Genomic DNA, 9,834 nt, shown 5'->3' with positions numbered 1-9,834 from the left:
TCCCTGCCAGGCTCCTTTCGCAGCCCAGCTCTGAAAATGCAAACGTCTGCAGATAGCTTGCAGCCAGAAGGGGCTAGCCTGGAAAGCTGTTGCTTAGACTCATCTGCTCATGGCACTGCTCGCACAGAGGCATGGACACAGGGGCTGCTTGCTTGTCTTGCCAGCTCAAACTTCAAACGTAGCCCGAGGCTGGGGGGTCCCTGTCAGGCGCTTCCAGCAGCCCTGCCCCGAAAATGAGAATGTCTCCAGATAGCTGTTACCCAGAAGGGGCTAGCCTGGAAAGCTATTGCTCAGCCTCCTCTGCCCATGGCACTGCTCGCACAGAGGCACAGAGAATGGGGCTGCTTGCTTGTCTTGCCACCTCAAACTTCAAACGTAGCCCGGGGATGGGGGTTTCCCTGCCTGGCTCCTTTCGCAGCCCTGCTCCGAAAATGCGAACGTCTCCAAATAGCTCGCAGAGAGAAGGGGCTAGCCTGGAAAGCTGTTGCTCAGCCTCCTCTGCCCATGGCACTGCTCGCACAGAGGCACAGAGACTGGGGTTGGTTGCTTGTCTTGCCACCTCAAACTTCAAATGTAGCCCGAGGCTGGGGGGGTCCCTGTCAGGCGCATCCAGCAGCTCTGCTCCGAATATGCGAACGTCTCCAGATAGCTCGCAGGCAGAGGGGGCTAGCCTGGAAAGCTGTTGCTCAGCCTCATCTGCCCATGGCACTTCTCGCACAGAGGCACAGAGACTGTTGCCGCTTGCTTGTCTTGCCACCTCAAACTTCAAAAGTATCCTGGGGATGGGGTGTCCCCGCCCGGCGACTCCAGTAGCCGTGCTCTGATAATGAGAATGTGTCCAGAAAGCTCTTACCCAGAAGGTGCTAGCCTGGAAACCTCTTGCTCAGCCTCATCTTCCCATGGCACTGCTCGCACACAGGCACTGACACTGGAGCTGCTTGGTTGCTTGCCACCTCAAACTTCAAACGTATGCCCGGGATGGGGGGTTTCCCTGCTGGGCGCCTGCAGCAGCCGTGCTCCGTAAACGCGAACATCTCCAGATAGCTCTTACTCAGAAGGTGCTAGCCTTCAAAGCTGTTGCTCAGCCTCATCTGCCCATGGCACTGCTCGCAAAGAGGCACAGAGACTGGGTCTGCTTGCTTGTCTTGCCACCTCAGACTTCAAACGTACCCCGGGGATGTGGCGTTGTTGACGGGCGCATCCAGCAGCCCTGCTCCGAAAATGCGAATGTGTCCAGAAAGCTCTTACGCAGAATGGGCTAGCCTGGAAAGCTGCTTGTCAGTCTGATCTGCCCATGGCACTGCTCGCACAGAGGCACAGAGACTGGGGCTTCTTGCTTGTCTTGCTACCTCAAACTTCAAAGGTCCCCGGGGGATGGGGGGTCTCTGCCATACTCCTTTCGCATCCCTGCTCCGAAAATGCGAACGTCTCCAGATAGATCGCAGCCTGAAGGGACTTGCCTGAAAAGCTGTTGCTCAACCTCACGTGCCCATGGCAGTGCTTGCAGAGAGACACAGAGACTGGGGCTGCTTGCTTGTCTTGCCACCCTAAACTTCAAACGTAGCCTGCCGGGGGCCTCCAGCAGCCCTGCTCCGAAAATGCGAACGTCTCCGGATATGTTGCAGGCAGAAGGGGCTAGCCTGGAAAGCTGTTGCTCAGCCTCATCTGCGCATGGCACTGCTCGCACAGAGGCACAGAGACTGGGGCTGCTTGCTTGTCTTACCACCTCAAACTTCAAACGTAGCCCGGGAATGGGGATTCCCTTCCGGGCGCCTCCTTTCGCAGCCCTGCTTGAAAAATGCGAACGTCGCCAGAGAGCTCGCAGTCAGATTGGGCTAGCCTGGAAAGCTGTTGCTCAGCCTCATCTGCCCATGGCACTGCTTGCAGAGAGGCACAGAGACTGGGGCTGCTTGCTTGTCTTGCCACCCTAAACTTCAAACGTAGCCTGCCGGGGGCCTCCAGCAGCCCTGCTCCGAAAATGCGAACGTCTCCGGATATGTTGCAGGCAGAAGGGGCTAGCCTGGAAAGCTGTTGCTCAGCCTCCTCTGCCCATGGCACTGCTCGCACAGAGGCACAGAGACTGGGGCTGCTTGCTTGTCTTGCCACCTCAAACTTCAAACGTAGCCCGGGAATGGGGATTCCCTTCCGGGCGCCTCCAGCAGCCCTGCTCGAAAAATGCGAACGTCGCCAGAGAGCTCGCAGTCAGAATGGGCTAGCCTGGAAAGCTGTTGCTCAGCCTAATATTCCCATGGCACTGCTCGCACAGAGGCACAGAGACTGGGTCTGCTTGCTTGTCTTGCCATCTCAAAGTTCAAACGTTTCCCGAGGATGGGGCTTCCCTGCCATGCGCCTCCAGCAGTCCAGCTCCGAAAAGACAAAATTCTCCATAAAGCTGTTACCCAGAAGGGGCTAGCCTGGAAAGCTGTTGCTCAGCCTCATCTGCCCATGGCACTGCTCGCAGAGAGACTGGGGCTGCTTGCTTGTCTTGCCACTTCAAACTTGAATCAAAGCCCAGGTTTTTGGATTTCCCTCAGGCTCATTGCTCACCCCTGCTCCAAAAATGCGAACGTCTCCAGATAGCTCGCAGCCACAAGGGGCTAGCCTGGAAAGCTGTTGCTCAGCCTCATCTGCGCATGGCACTGCTCGCACAGAGGCACAGAGACTGGGGCTGCTTGCTTGTCTTACCACCTCAAACTTCAAACGTAGCCCGGAAATGGGGATTCCCTTCCGGGCGCCTCCAGCAGCCCTGCTCGAAAAATGCGAACGTCGCCAGAGAGCTCGCAGTCAGATTGGGCTAGCCTGGAAAGCTGTTGCTCAGCCTAATATTCCCATGGCACTGCTCACACAGAGGCACAGAGACTGGGTCTGCTTGCTTGTCTTGCCATCTCAAACTTCAAACGTTTCCCGAGGATGGGGCTTCGCTGCCATGCGCCTCCAGCAGTCCAGCTCCGAAAAGACAAAATTCTCCATAAAGCTGTTACCCAGAAGGGGCTAGCCTGGAAAGCTGTTGCTCAGCCTCATCTGCCCATGGCACTGCTCGCAGAGAGACTGGGGCTGCTTGCTTGTCTTGCCACTTCAAACTTGAATCAAAGCCCAGGTTTTTGGATTTCCCTCAGGCTCATTGCTCACCCCTTCTCCGAAAATGCAAACGTCTCCAGATAGCTCGCAGCCACAAGGGGCTAGCCTGGAAAAGCTGTTGCTCAGTCTCCTCTGTGCATTTCACTGCTCTCACAGAGGCACAGAGACTGGGGCTGCTTGCTTGTCTTGCCACCTCAAACTTCAAATGTAGCCTGGGAACGGGTATCCCTGCCAGGCTCCTTTCGCAGCCCAGCTCTGAAAATGCAAACGTCTGCAGATAGCTTGCAGCCAGAAGGGGCTAGCCTGGAAAGCTGTTGCTCAGCCTCATCTGCCCATGGCACTGCTCGCACAGAGGCAGAGAGACTGGAGCTGCTTGCTTGTCTTGCCACCTCAAACTTCAAACGTATCCTGGGAAAGGGGGGTGCCTGCCAGACTCCACTTGCAGCCCTCCTCCGAAGATGCGAATGTCTGCAGATAGCTTGAAGCCAGAAGGGGCTAACCTGGAAAGCTGTTACTCAGGCTAATCTGCCCATGGCACTGCTCGCACAGAGGCACACAAACTGGGGCTGCTTGCTTGTCTTGCCACCTCAAACTCCAAACGTAGCCTGGGAATGGGGGGTGCCTGCCAGACTCCACTTGCAGCCCTGCTCCGAAGATGCGAACGTCTGCAGATAGCTTGCAGCCAGAAGGGGCTAGCCTGGAAAGCTGTTGCTCAGCCTCCTCTGCCCATGGCACTGCTCGCACAGAGGCATGGACACAGGGGCTGCTTGCTTGTCTTGCCAGCTCAAACTTCAAACGTAGCCCGAGGCTGGGGGGTCCCTGTCAGGCGCTTCCAGCAGCCCTGCCCCGAAAATGAGAATGTCTCCAGATAGCTGTTACCCAGAAGGGGCTAGCCTGGAAAGCTATTGCTCAGCCTCCTCTGCCCATGGCACTGCTCGCACAGAGGCACAGAGAATGGGGCTGCTTGCTTGTCTTGCCACCTCAAACTTCAAACGTAGCCCGGGGATGGGGGTTTCCCTGCCTGGCTCCTTTCGCAGCCCTGCTCCGAAAATGCGAACGTCTCCAAATAGCTCGCAGAGAGAAGGGGCTAGCCTGGAAAGCTGTTGCTCAGCCTCCTCTGCCCATGGCACTGCTCGCACAGAGGCACAGAGACTGGGGTTGGTTGCTTGTCTTGCCACCTCAAACTTCAAATGTAGCCCGAGGCTGGGGGGGTCCCTGTCAGGCGCATCCAGCAGCTCTGCTCCGAATATGCGAACGTCTCCAGATAGCTCGCAGGCAGAGGGGGCTAGCCTGGAAAGCTGTTGCTCAGCCTCATCTGCCCACGGCACTTCTCGCACAGAGGCACAGAGACTGTTGCCGCTTGCTTGTCTTGCCACCTCAAACTTCAAAAGTATCCTGGGGATGGGGTGTCCCCGCCCGGCGACTCCAGTAGCCGTGCTCTGATAATGAGAATGTGTCCAGAAAGCTCTTACCCAGAAGGTGCTAGCCTGGAAACCTCTTGCTCAGCCTCATCTTCCCATGGCACTGCTCGCACACAGGCACTGACACTGGAGCTGCTTGGTTGCTTGCCACCTCAAACTTCAAACGTATGCCCGGGATGGGGGGTTTCCCTGCTGGGCGCCTCCAGCAGCCGTGCTCCGTAAACGCGAACATCTCCAGATAGCTCTTACCCAGAAGGTGCTAGCCTTCAAAGCTGTTGCTCAGCCTCATCTGCCCATGGCACTGCTCGCAAAGAGGCACAGAGACTGGGTCTGCTTGCTTGTCTTGCCACCTCAAACTTCAAACGTACCCCGGGGATGTGGCGTTGTTGACGGGCGCATCCAGCAGCCCTGCTCCGAAAATGCGAATGTGTCCAGAAAGCTCTTACGCAGAATGGGCTAGCCTGGAAAGCTGCTTGTCAGTCTGATCTGCCCATGGCACTGCTCGCACAGAGGCACAGAGACTGGGGCTTCTTGCTTGTCTTGCTACCTCAAACTTCAAAGGTCCCCGGGGGATGGGGGGTCTCTGCCATACTCCTTTCGCATCCCTGCTCCGAAAATGCGAACGTCTCCAGATAGATCGCAGCCTGAAGGGACTTGCCTGAAAAGCTGTTGCTCAACCTCACGTGCCCATGGCAGTGCTTGCAGAGAGACACAGAGACTGGGGCTGCTTGCTTGTCTTGCCACCCTAAACTTCAAACGTAGCCTGCCGGGGGCCTCCAGCAGCCCTGCTCCGAAAATGCGAACGTCTCCGGATATGTTGCAGGCAGAAGGGGCTAGCCTGGAAAGCTGTTGCTCAGCCTCATCTGCGCATGGCACTGCTCGCACAGAGGCACAGAGACTGGGGCTGCTTGCTTGTCTTACCACCTCAAACTTCAAACGTAGCCCGGGAATGGGGATTCCCTTCCGGGCGCCTCCTTTCGCAGCCCTGCTTGAAAAATGCGAACGTCGCCAGAGAGCTCGCAGTCAGATTGGGCTAGCCTGGAAAGCTGTTGCTCAGCCTAATATTCCCATGGCACTGCTCACACAGAGGCACAGAGACTGGGTCTGCTTGCTTGTCTTGCCATCTCAAACTTCAAACGTTTCCCGAGGATGGGGCTTCGCTGCCATGCGCCTCCAGCAGTCCAGCTCCGAAAAGACAAAATTCTCCATAAAGCTGTTACCCAGAAGGGGCTAGCCTGGAAAGCTGTTGCTCAGCCTCATCTGCCCATGGCACTGCTCGCAGAGAGACTGGGGCTGCTTGCTTGTCTTGCCACTTCAAACTTGAATCAAAGCCCAGGTTTTTGGATTTCCCTCAGGCTCATTGCTCACCCCTGCTCCAAAAATGCGAACGTCTCCAGATAGCTCGCAGCCATAAGGGGCTAGACTGGAAAAGCTGTTGCTCAGTCTCCTCTGTGCATTTCACCGCTCGCACAGAGGCACAGAGACTGGAGCTGCTTGCTTGTCTTGCCACCTCAAACTTCAAACGTAGCCCGGCCATGAGGCGGTCCCTGCCGGGCGCCTCCAGCAGCCCAGCTCTGAAAATGCGAAAGTCTCCAGATAGCTCGCAGCCAGAAGGCGCTATCCTGGAAAGCTATTGCTCAGCCTCACCTGCTCATGGCACTGCTCACACAGAGGCACAGAGACTGGGTCTGCTTGCTTGCTTACCTTGCAACCTCAAACTTCAAACGTACCCCGGGGATGGGGGGACTCTGCCAGGTACCTTTCGCACCCCTGCTCCGACAATATGAACGTCTCCAGATATCTTGCAGCCAGAAGGGACTAGCCTGGAAAGCTGTTGCTCAGCCTCATCTGCCCATGGCACTGCTTGCAGAGAGGCACAGAGACTGGGGCTGCTTGCTTGTCTTGCCACCTCAGACTTCAAACGTAGCCTGGGGATGGGGCATCCTTGCCGGGAGACTCCAGCAGTCCAGCTCCGAAAAGACGAATGTCTCCAGATAGCTCTTTCCCAGAAGGGGCTAGCCTGGAAAGATGTTGCTCATCCTCATCTGCCCAATGCACTGCTTGCACAGAGGCACAGAGACTGGGGCTGCTTGTTTGTCTTGCCACCTCAAGCTTCAAACGTACCCCTGACATGGGGGGGTCCATGCCAGCCTACTTGCCCACCCCTCATCCGAAAATGTGAACATCTCAAGATAGCTCGCAGCCAGAAGGGTCTAGCCTTGAAAGCTGTTGCTCAACCTCATCTGCTTTATGGCACTGCGCACACAGAGGCACAGAGACTGGGGCTGCTTGCTTCTCTTGCCACCTCAAACTTCAAACAAAGCCTGGGAACAAGGGTTCCCTGCTCGGCGCCGTCAGCAACCCTGCTCCGAAAATGCGAACGTCTTCAGATAGCTTGCAGCCAGAAGGGGCTAGCCTGGAAAGCTGTTGCTCAGCCTCATCTGCCCATAGCACTGCTCTCTCCGAACCACAGAGACTGGGGCTGCTTGCTTGTCTTCCCACCTCAAACTTCAAACATAGCCTGGGAATGGGGGGGTGCCTGCCAGACTCCACTTGCAGCCCTGCTCCGAAGATGCGAACGTCTGCAGATAGCTTGCAGCCAGAAGGGGCTAGCCTGGAAAGCTGTTGCTCAGCCTCCTCTGCCCATGGCACTGCTCGCACAGAGGCACAGAGACTGGGGCTGCTTGCTTGTCTTGCCACCTCAAACTTCAAACGTATCCTGGGAACGGGTATCCCTGCCAGGCTCCTTTCGCATCCCTGCTCCGAATATGCGAACGTCTGCAGATAGCTGGCAGCCAGAAGGGGCTAGCCTGGAAAGCTGTTGCTCAGCCTCATCTGCCCATGGCACTACTCTCTCGGAACCACAGAGACTGGGGCTTCTTGCTTGTGTTGCCACCTCAAACTTCAAAAGTAGCCTGGAAATGGGGGCTGCCTGCCAGACTCCACTTGCAGCCCTGCTCCGAAGATGCGAACGTCTGCAGATAGCTTGCAGCCAGAAGGGGCTAGCCTGGAAAGCTGTTGCTCAGCCTCATCTGCCCATGGCACTGCTCTCTCCAAACCACAGAGACTGGGGCTTCTTGCTTGTCTTGCCACCTCAAACTTCAAACGTATCCTGGGAACGGGTATCCCTGCCAGGCTCCTTTCGCAGCCCTGCTCCGAAGAAGCGAACGTCTGCAGATAGCTGGCAGCCAGAAGGGGCTAGCCTGGAAAGCTGTTGCTCAGCCTCCTCTGCCCATGGCACTGCTCGCACAGAGGCACAGAGACTGGGGCTGCTTGCTTGTCTTGCCACCTCAAACTTCAAACGTATCCTGGGAAAGGGGGCGTGCCTGCCAGACTCCACTTGCAGCCCTGCTCCAAAGATGCGAACGTCTGCAGATAGCTTGCAGCCAGAAGGGGCTAGCCTGGAAAGCTGTTGCTCAGCCTCATCTGCCCATGGCACTGCTCGCACAGAGGCACACAAACTGGGGCTGCTTGCTTGTCTTGCCACCTCAAACTTCAAACGTATCCTGGGAACGGGTATCCCTGCCAGGCTCCTTTCGCAGCCCTGCTCCGAAGAAGCGAACGTCTGCAGATAGCTGGCAGCCAGAAGGGGCTAGCCTGGAAAGCTGTTGCTCAGCCTCCTCTGCCCATGGCACTGCTCGCACAGAGGCACAGAGACTGGGGCTGCTTGCTTGTCTTGCCACCCTAAACTTCAAACGTATCCTGGGAATGGGGGGGTGCCTGCCAGAATCCACTTGCAGCCCTGCTCCGAAGATGCGAACGTCTGCAGATAGCTGGCAGACAGAAGGGGCTAGCCTGAAAAGCTGTTGCTCAGCCTCATCTGCCCATGGCACTGCTCGCACAGAGGCACAGAGACTGGGGCTGCTTGCTTGTCTTGCCACCTCAAACTTCAAACGTATCCTGGGAACCGGTATCCCTGCCAGGCTCCTTTCGCAGCCCTGCTCCGAAGATGCGAACGTCTGCAGATAGCTGGGAGCCAGAAGGGGCTAGCCTGGAAAGCTGTTGCTCAGCCTCATCTGCCCATGGCACTGCTCTCTCCAAACCACGGAGACTGCGGCTTCTTGCTTGTCTTGCCACCTCAAACTTCAAACGTAGCCTGGGAATGGGGTCTGCCTGCCAGACTCCACTTGCAGCCCTGCTCCGAAGATGCGAACGTCTGCAGATAACTGGCAGCCAGAAGGGGCTAGCCTGGAAAGCTGTTGCTCAGCCTCATCTGCCCATGGCACTGCTCGCACAGAGGCACAGAGACTGGAGCAGCTTGCTTGTCTTGCCACCTCAAACTTCAAAAGTATCCTGGGAACGGGTATCCCTGCCAGGCTCCTTTCGCATCCCTGCTCCGAAGATGCGAAGGTCTGCAGATAGCTGGCAGCCAGAAGGGGCTAGCCTGGAAAGCTGTTGCTCAGCCTCATCTGCCCATGGCACTGCTCTCTCCGAACCACAGAGACTGGGGCTTCTTGCTTGTCTTGCCACCTCAAACTTCAAACGTAGCCTGGGAACGGGGTGTGCCTGCCAGACTCCACTTGCAGGCCTCCTCCGATAATGCGAACGTCTGCAGAGAGCTTGCAGCCAGAAGGGGCTAGCCTGGAAAGCTGTTGCTCAGCCTCCTCTGCCCATGGCACTGCTCGCACAGAGGCACAGAGACTGGGGCTGCTTGCTTGTCTTGCCACCTCAAACTTCAAACGTATCCTGGGAACGGGTATCCCTGCCAGGCTTCTTTCGCAGCCCTGCTCCGAAGATGCGAACGTCTGCAGATAGGTGGCAGCCAGAAGGGGCTAGCCTGGAAAGCTGTTGCTCAGCCTCCTCTGCCCATGGCACTGCTCGCACAGAGGCACAGAGACTGGGGCTGCTTGCTTGTCTTGCCACCTCAAACTTCAAATGTAGCCTGGGAATGGGGGGGTGCCTGCCAGACTCCAATTGCAGCCCTGCTCCGAAGATGCGAACGTCTGCAGATAGCTGGCAGCCAGAAGGGGCTAGCCTGGAAAGCTGTTGCTCAGCCTCCTCTGCCCATGGCACTGCTCTCTCCGAACCACAGAGACTGGGGCTGCTTGCTTGTCTTGCCACCTCAAACTTCAAACGTAGCCCGGCCATGAGGCGGTCCCTGCCGGGCGCCTCCAGCAGCCCAGCTCTGAAAATGCGAAAGTCTCCAGATAGCTCGCAGCCAGAAGGCGCTATCCTGGAAAGCTATTGCTCAGCCTCACCTGCTCATGGCACTGCTCACACAGAGGCACAGAGACTGGGTCTGCTTGCTTGCTTACCTTGCAACCTCAAACTTCAAACGTACCCCGGGGATGGGGGGACTCTGCCAGGTACCTTTCGCACCCCTGCTCCGACAATA

This window comes from Opisthocomus hoazin, chromosome 27 (genome assembly GCF_030867145.1).
Source record: "Opisthocomus hoazin isolate bOpiHoa1 chromosome 27, bOpiHoa1.hap1, whole genome shotgun sequence".
Taxonomy (NCBI): Eukaryota; Metazoa; Chordata; class Aves; order Opisthocomiformes; family Opisthocomidae; genus Opisthocomus; species Opisthocomus hoazin.
Note: the sequence above shows the minus strand (reverse complement) of the source record.